The sequence below is a fragment of the Chinchilla lanigera genome, unplaced genomic scaffold, assembly GCF_000276665.1.
Source record: "Chinchilla lanigera isolate Chin_1 unplaced genomic scaffold, ChiLan1.0 scaffold00029, whole genome shotgun sequence".
Lineage (NCBI taxonomy): Eukaryota > Metazoa > Chordata > Mammalia > Rodentia > Chinchillidae > Chinchilla > Chinchilla lanigera.
In genome coordinates, this window is record NW_004955430.1 from 3,942,690 (window position 1) to 3,951,985 (window position 9,296).

Consider the following 9,296-nt stretch of genomic DNA (forward strand, 5'->3'; position numbering starts at 1 on the left):
TTTCAGCAAGTTTTGTTTTTTGGTTTGTTTTATTCCGGTACCAGGAATTGAACTCATGACCTTGCGCTTGCCAGGCAAGCGCTGTGCCGCTGAGCTAAATCCCCAGCCCAGAATTATATTATTTTCTTGTCAGCATCCCTCCAAATAATCTGAAAGTCTCAGGAAGAATAAGTAAGTTAAAAAGGCACAGTTCTGGGAAACCTATACATCTACATCTTTCCTACTCTTCTTATAAGTGGGCCTGTTCACCTGTTGAGAAACTTACGGAGAATAATGGGAGAAGAAGAAAATGGAAAGCACCAATTTTATAAGAAGTCCAAGTGGCATTAGAAGAATGATGAGTTTGTGACTAAAATTCAGCAAGAACTCAGAGAAGTGACTTTGGAGTAAGTGACGGCAGATGTTGATATGTTAGAAAATGGCTTTGAACGCATCCTTTGGTTAACAAAGATGAGGGTTATGGATAATGTGCACATCTTTTCTATCTTGAATCTAGGATGTAACTAACCTAGTCACTTGTCATTATTTTTCTCTCTTTTCCTGCTCTAATTACCAGGAGCTATGCTCTGCTTGAGAGCATCATGTATTTTGATCATTAATAGCTGCTTTATAATAGTGATGGCTAAAGATAAGTAATAGTTCTGTTATTTATTTATCTTCACTCCCACCTTGTTCCAAAACGGATTTGAGGTGGGTTGCGAAAAACCAGGCAATGCAACAAGATGAAACAAAGATAGGAAAGAGAAGAAATTAAGGCTAAAGGAAAAAGAGAATGAGAAAAAAGAAGAAACGTGGAGTGCAAGCTGTGCTTTACCAGTTTTCGAGCCCTTGCCAGGGACGGACTGCAGATTTGACCCTAGCTTTCTAGCAACCCAAAGTGGGAAATTATCAGTTCCAGGATCAGTCCCTACAAATCGGTTGATGTGAAGCAGCACAGTAGTTCCTGGAATTTGGACCAGAGAGAAATTTCTCCCATGGATCTCTGTAAAAAGGACTACTGTGCAATTCAGTGAGTCGCGTCCTCAATAGCAATCTCTCTGGGGACGTGATAGATTCCTCAGAGCTATATTTTGTCACGGCCTTCAGTGTAGAACTATGACATCATACCCTAGCAGAATTATATTCTCTCTTTCTCTTTCAGCTGGAAATTGAACTCAGGGCCTTCACATGGAGGTACATCCTCAGTCCTTTTTTGTTTTTCATTTTGTTACAGGTCTTGCTAAGCTGATGAGTTGCCCAGGCTGGGATTGAACTTTTTTTTTTGTACCGGGAATTGAACTGACAACCTTAGCTTTCCAGGCAGGAGTTTGTCACTGAGCTCTATCCCTGGTCCCTGGGATTGAACTTTTGATTCTTCCGTCTTCGCCTCCTAAAGGGTTCTCTTTGCCCCTACAGGCCTCACAAAGCTCTGGATATTCACCTGGCCTCCGGGCGTGTTGTAAACAAAGATAACTAGAGAAGAACAGCATCCCAGCAGAAGCTATCCAAAATATTCTCAGGTGCATCCGTTTCTCCATATGCTGCTGATAATCAAAGGCTGTGTGTAGAGGATCTGAGGCAATGAATGGACTGGCAATGCTCCATGAGCGTTGCTTCCTCTTAGCTCAGCCTGTGTAGTTCGACTTGGGGTGCGTGCATTTCCTTTTGCTAGAAGGTCAAAAGCTTCGGGGTCTGGGAATGAGCTTCAGTCTCCCTTTCTGTGTTTGGAAACTCTGAGATGAGAGCGTGATGGGCCCAGCACAAGAGCTTGGAGGGGAAAGGTACAACACTCTCTGTGGTGTGTGACAGCAGGATGGTTCCACTGGCCCTTAGGCTTCTCCGGAGTGTGCAGCGTCCTCTCCAAGCAGCAGGAGCCATTCACTTCCTTACCGCCACTGCCTGCAAGAGCACCTGGGCCAGGTGACTTGGGGGGCAAAGGAGCTTCCGCTCTGTGTGTTGAGGAATTTCATGGGGGTCCCACGTGCTCAGGGGGCATCAGTGAGGATTGGAGGTCTTCATCTTAGGCCCTTTCACACATTTTGGCCTCTGGATACTCATCTGGCCTCCTCACCTACTGTGAACAAAGATAACTCATGTTGCCCTCCAGCATCCTAGCACTTGCCTCCTCCAAATTCCTGCAGCTGCAGTGGGGTTTGGGAAGCCCCCGGGCTCCAGCAGAGGCCACTAACATTGTCCCGGTGGCATAGTCCAGCGCAGTTTTGGCAAGAGGAAATAATGAACATGTTCTCCTAAGAATACTTCAATTCATTCTATATACTGTTGTCATTGAGATCTTCTTAACACATAAATCTCTTTGTGCCACTTCCCTGATGAAAACCCATCCCTTGCTTCCTGGGCTCCTCAGGATAAAGCTGCTGGTTTGCGGCATGGTCAGCTTTTCTCAAACACCACATCCCAGCCCTCTCCCTTCACTCTTGCTGCTCTATTTGTCCATAATTTTAGTTCTTTAAACTTCTCATTTTCTCTCTTTCTTCCCCAAGCCCAGCTCCAGGCCCAGGCCTTTCTTTTGTCTTGGAAAAGTATTTCTATCCTTTAGTCTGACCAGCCTATACCTGTTGTGTTTCGAGGTGTAGCCCAGAAATCAGTCCCTCCGGGTCCTGGTCCTGAACCCTCAGACTTGACAAGGTGCCTCTGTTAGGTGCTTAGAGCATTCTTTGCTTCCTCCAGCTGGGGCAGTATATTGGTTAGGACAATGTCAGCTGCAGAGACAATCCCCACACAGCAGTGGCTAAAAGCAGCAGAATTTTATTTCTCACTCATCTAAGCATCTAGTATAGGTGCTCCTGGCTGTTGGGCCGACAGCTCCACAGGACGATGCAAGGCCCCGTGCTCTCTCCATGTGGTAGCTCTGCCGTCCTCCAGGGGCACACGGTCCTCAGCATCTAGCTGAGGCAGGAAAGAACAGGAGCTGGAAGGCAATCCTTATTGCCGTGACACAGAGGTGTCCTATGTCACTGTCACTCCCATTCCAGTGGCACGAAAATGGTGCTCCTAGTTGCTGTGAACAGCTGCTGTTCAGTGACAGTGTTCTGATACAGAAGGAAGACAATGAGTTTTGGTGGGATCTGTCTCCTAGTGCACTTTAGCATGACTTCTGCGACTTGACTAGACTCTGAGCTCTGTGAGCGGAAACGGGTGAGAGACTTGAGCACTGTCGTGTCCGTCTGGCAGCTCCAGGCCCAGCTTCTTAGGGTAGAAATTGCCCAGAGAGGAAAAGCATCAGCGCTTGACTGGAGGACCAAGCAGGTCATGTGGACCACTCACCCCCTTACACCCCTCCCCTGCTCTGTGCAGTGCCGAGGGGAGAAGGGACAGCAAACAGACTAGCTTTCCTTGCTTCTGCCACCAGGCGAGCCCCTCTAAAAATCAGCTCCCTTCCCAAACAAGGGCATTCATTGTGATCAGAGAGGTTTCATAGTCACAGGTGCCCGTCAAGGCACGAGCTTCCTCTTGGAGGACGAAGCTTTCTGATTAAAGACTTGTTATTGGTACTTTCTGGGGCAGAGAGAAATGCGCTGCTGTTAGTACTGGCAATGCAGCTCCATCACACATCTGGCACCTGCCTCTGAGTGCACGGAGGTGGGTGGCGAATACATCTTTTCCTCTCTTGATAAGCCAGCTATGTCTTTGAAGTGTCTCTTCAACAGTCGTTTTTGTGTGTGTATGTTAGTGTGAGCATATAATAGTAGAAAAGCAATCACCTATCAGATGTTAGGATAGAAAAGAAGGAATGAATAGGCATGATGTGTAATTGATTTATGAAACTGGAGAAACAGAATTCACTGTTTCAAGCAGTGTGGTTCTATTTCTGAACATCCTTGGTTAGGACAGTGATACTTTGACTTGTGAAATAGGGGCCTATCATTTAAGGCCCCCAAAGTGACTTGAGATAATGACACCCAAAGGCCTTTCCCCACCATCTTATACTGTATAAAGAGAAAGACTGATATTTTTCTCCCTAAGGTTCTCCTTCTTAAATAAGTGCAGAACCCTAGGGCTGGTTCAGTCTAAAGAAAGGGTCGATAATTATCATTTGCCTATCTTAGGCATCACGACAAAGAGAGTCCAGTAGATCTAGGCAGTCCCTGACCAGTGCAGGGGACATTGTGGGGGTTAAGGCACAAGTGGCTGTCTCTGGTTTTGCCTGTGTTGTCAGTTTGGAGAAAGGAGCAAGCCTCGCTTTTCCTTTCCCATGGTCCCTCAGCCATGAGCCCGACAGGCCAAATGAAGGGCAGCCAGTTACAGCCCTCTATGGACAGTCATGTCTCAGGCTAGGAGGCTTCCATCTGCTGGAGAATCAGGGCATGCGGAATGGTCTTGCTCCATGCCCACCCTGATCACGATCCAAGAGCCACCCCCAGGACTGCTTCTATGGCCCTCTGGTGTTCAGCCAACTATTACCTCATTCTCTCTATCCTCACTTTTCTGTCATCTCAGATTGGGCATGGCCCCTCCAGACCTTCGTAGGTCCCTATGACTTTAAACTTCAGAGAGGTTCTTGGTTATTTTCCTCCAGGAGGGTCCAGCCTATCCCATCTTATCCTTGAAACCACTCATCTGCAAATACTGGGCGCCTACAAACCTTGCCAGTAATAATCACTAACATGTATGAATACTGACTGTGTCACTCTTTGGAGTCCTGTGTGTGAGTTAGCTTTTTAAATCTTTACCAGCTTTAAATCTTACTTTACTAGATTTAAATCTTACTTTAAATACATTTTCTATATTGTGGGCCTTGTATCATCTTCATTTTAGGTAAGGGGGAAATTAAGGCACAGAGGAGGCAATTCCTCTAAGTTTAAACATCACTGGATTTGTACCTGGGTTCCCAGCTGCTTCTGGCAGCCTTGTTTACATAACATAAGGCAATTCTTAGAATACAGGTCTGCTCTAAGGTCCCTGGGCTTTACAGATATCACTATTACAAACACAAACATGAGGGAGCTTATAAAATAAGGAGTAAGTGTCCCCTCAACTTCATTCAGTCACCCGTCACTAGAGATGATGGCAGCAAGGTTCTCCCAAACCTTTTTTAACATTTACAGACACACGCATATATTTCTACAAAACCAGGACTGTTACTGCAAATCAAAGGTGGAAGAGACAGCAGCATCTTTTGTAGAGAAGTATAGTCATATATCACATGTTTCAGGTGATGACAGACCATGTTATGCAACAGTAGTCCCATAAGATTATATCACCTAGGGACATAGTAGCTGTCTTAGGTCATATACATACACTTTATGACGTTTGTACCACACACTAGCAATGTATTTCTGAGGATGCATCCCCATAATTGAATGAAACATGACTTTTTCCCCCCAAAGTTCAGTCTCTCTGGACCAGGCATCCCGCTGAGCTTAGAGTTTAGATAGGAATTCCCTGGCCACCTTAGCTGAAGTAGCATTCCTACTCCTCCTTACTGTTTCTGAAGATCATAGTTCTTTTCACCTGTTATATGGTTGGTGATATTCAGTCTTGAAATGTATATGAGTACCAATACATTAATTCCATTGGACATCCCAGGGTGGTTGATTGTCATATGAAGAATCCTAATCTGAATCAATCCCTTAAGCCTGGTTAATAAGCATAGGAAGATTAGAAGTAATTTTTGACTGGTGGAATTAGTGGTGATTAGAGCTTCATACTTTTCTGGGTTCACTGCTAAGTGAAAATACAAGGTCCCATGTTCAAAAAGCTGGAAGATGTGCTGTTCAAGATGAGGAAATATAACACTTCCCTTTCTTCCATGGTCCTGCTCTTGACTACTGCTATGGTTTGGGTGTAGTTTGTTCCTCAAAAGCTTATACGCTGGAGGCCTGGTCCCTGTGTGGCAATGCTGTTGTTGATGTGGTGGAAACTTCAAGAGGTGGGCCCTGGGGGAAGGTAATTAGGTCATGGTGGCCCCTCCAGCACGAATGGATTAATGGTGGTCTCAGGGATAGGTCAGATCTGGGAATAGCAGGTTGCTGTATAAACAGCAAGCCTGGTCCCGCCCTGGTGGCTTGCTTCCTGTGTAACCCTGTGATCTCTCTTTCCCTCTCACATGGGCTTCTGTCATGATGCTATTTGCCATATTGTGATGCAGGTGGAAAGTCCTCACTAGATAGTAAAGAGATGGGGCCACCTGATCTTGGATTTTCAGCTTTCAAAAATGTGAGTTAATAAAGCTTTTACTTTCATAAAGTACCTAGTGGTAGGTGTTTGTTATAGCACCACAAAAGTTTGGCATTCAGTGCCGTACTCCCCAATCACAGAATGCACAGGGGTGACTTCAGATGCTCTCAGGTCAGAGAGACGGGTCCACAGCTCAGCTTGCTCATTGTGCCTGTGATGGTTGATTGATTGTGTTAACTTGAATAAGTAGCACTCAACTAAATTGGCTCAGCGTAGTTCTGTTACACCAGAATGGTACAAAAGGGACATGAGGAAGGAAGGATGGTTTCTGTTTTCTTCGGAAGAGCTCCAGCCTTTGCTTTCACCTTTGATGTCATCTCCTGGCTTCTAGCGCAGACCCTTTGGCCTCCTGATATGGACTCATACAGGACGCTACACTGAGCTCTGGGCCTTTGGCTGAATCCTTCGGATCCCCAGTGCGCAGACAAACCTTTTTCACTCTTCCGACATGACTCTGAGGGTGGCCACTCTAAGGCAACTTTGTCAATTCTTATATATTTGTATATTTTTATTAAATCTGTTTTCTCTAACAAGCACTGATGGATACAGAGCCCATCAGCTTCCAGGTCCCCTTTCTACCAGTTGCTGGCCCAAGGCACTGTGCTGAGTGGGGGTAGAAAAATCAAGCCAGGCTTTTCCCCTTTCCATAGACACATGGCTAAGCCCATGGTGGACTGGTAGCCCCAAGAATATTGCAACCTCTGCACTGGGATGTGCTAGGTACCTGGCTGAGCTGGGCAGAAGACTTGCCCTTGATGAGTTACCAGCTATAACACTGGTATGTTGTGGCAGTGATGGTCATAGCCATGTCCCACCATTCTTGGGACAAGGGCACTACAGGGCACCTGAGTCACCCTAACCATTCCCACACTTATTCTCTGACCCTTCATGGGGTAAAACAGGATAGTGGTTAGTGGGAGGTCAGGTAGGATCCAGGATGAAGGAATCAGGGAGCAGAAGGCTGTGAGCCTGCAATAGGAGGCCAAACTATAGCTCCAAGCCTCTGTATTTCACTGTCCTCTTGGACTTCACTTACAGATACAAAGTCTAGGATAAAAGCGTTAAGAATTTCAATGTGATAACTGCAGAACATTAAGCCCCAGGTGTGAGCTCTCCTCTGTGCATTGCACTGGTTGCAGAAGCATTAAAGCCAGCCCTGAGGCCAGAAAGGCTATGGCCAGATTTCATAGGGAGAGGGAAGCTGGCAGCTGGCTGGAGGTTGGAACTTGGGCTCCTATTGCCAAGTTTGTGGATCTTGTGCCAAGTGCGATTGTGGTATGCGTTAGTCAGTTTTCCATCACTGTGACAAGATGCTTGAGAAGATCAACTTTAAGGCGGAAAGATTTATTTTGCCTCACGATTTCAGAAGGTTCATTCCATAGTCAGCTGGCTCCATTGCTGTGGGCCTGTGGTGAAGCAGAGCCTCACGGTGGAGGGAACACACGACAGAGCAAAGCTGCTTACCTCATAGTAGCTAGGAGGGGGGGCATGACCCAAATATAGCCCCCATAGACCCATTCCCTCCCACTGGGCCACACCTCCCAAGTTTTTGTCACCTCCCAATAGCACCTTCATCTGGGAATTGAACCATCAACACATGATCTTTGGGGAACCTTTAAAAGCCAAACTCTAACAGTCTTTCTTTCACTAGCACGAGTACCCTGCATGTTAGAGGGCCATCTCTCTCTGCTTGTAGACAGGTGGAGGACTTTTCATGCTTAGTAATAAGATGTCTGTTTACAGTTGGAATGCGATCCAGATTTGCTCTCCCCGTGACTTTGCAGCAAAGTTATAGCATGTGGGTATGCATAACCCCTGCCTGTTTTTAACCACCAAAGGCTGCTGATATTCCTGAAAGGACCTTGAAAACAAATTGGTAGGCTGGTTTGCTATATCTTTGTAGTCTTTCTCCTGATTTGTAATTACAGCATCCCTTGATATCCACAGGGGATTGGTTCTTGGACTTCCAGTGGATACCAAAGTTCAAGAATCTTCAAATCCCTCACATAAGAAGTAATATTTGCATAAAACCTACCTAACTACCTAATTCTACTTGTAAACCTACCTAGGGGAAAAAGGGAGGGGGTGGGGAAAAGGAAAAAAGGGACAAGAGAGAAAGAAAAGAAAAAAAAATAGAAACAAAATAGAAGCAACTTTTTTAAATAAGGAGGGGAAGAGGGGATGAAGGGAGGGGAGGAAATGGAAAAAAAAGAAGCAAAATATATCACACACAGGTACAAATTCCCTATGTTGAATGTTATCATTATGTATATCTAAAATGTACCAATAAAATTTATAAAAAACTTACCTACATTCTCCAGTATGCTTTAAATAATTTCCAGATTACTTATAGAGCATAATACAATGAAAATGCTATGTAACTATTGTTTAGGGAATAATGACGAGGAAAAAGTCTACATATTTAGTATGGGCATAATTTTATGTTTTGAATATTTTCAGTCCACCATTGGTTGAATGTACAGATATAGAATTCATGGATCAGAAGAACCCACTGTGTTTGAAACATCTCTTTGCTTATTTATGTATTGTCAGTTGAGTTTTCCTATTGTCCTGAAGTTGATGTCTCTGGCTATCCCATCACCCCATCTTCCTGGGACTCAGCACAGCACCTGGCCCTGATTGGGGCTCAGCATGGCATCACATATCATCTAGTATGAAACCGGTTTGTCAAATGGTCTGTTTGTAGAAAGGAGGGGAGGGAGGCTTCACAACTGTCCCTAAGGACCAACCAACTTGTAGCTGTCTGTTACAGTACGTACAGGTTCACACCTAATATTATTTTCCAATTATACTAAACTTTTAAACAGCTTAGAAAGAGATCAAAAACACTTTTGATTCACTCTGTATAGTATTTCTGCTTGCATTCCCTTTCCAGACTTGAATTGGTTCTGTGTGCAGTAATGCACAGAGGAAGGAACACAGGATTTGACAGACTTGAATTTGTATTCTGGTCTTTCCATTGAAAATAGTACCAACATTGCAGATAGGTAAGTACTAAGCCCTTTTTTTTTAAAAATTTTTTTATTTTAAAGAGTAAAAGAAGGATAACATAATAAGAGGAGGGGCTTACCAAATTACAGACAAAGTGGTAGGAAATT

The 9,296-nt window shown here is 44.8% G+C and overlaps 1 long non-coding RNA gene across 2 annotated transcripts in view; it reads left to right on the plus strand.

Annotated features, from left to right (window-relative positions):
- LOC102005620 overlaps positions 1–9,296 on the plus strand; it is a 76,645-nt gene that overhangs the window by 65,927 nt on the left and 1,422 nt on the right. Inside the window, exons 1-2 of one of the 2 annotated variants that reach the window (XR_261415.1) lie at positions 8,699–8,849; positions 9,074–9,185. This is a non-coding gene — a long non-coding RNA (uncharacterized LOC102005620). Of the gene's footprint in view, positions 1–8,698; positions 8,850–9,073; positions 9,186–9,296 lie in introns of those variants that run through there. The other variant, XR_001234564.1, reaches the window with a different exon arrangement.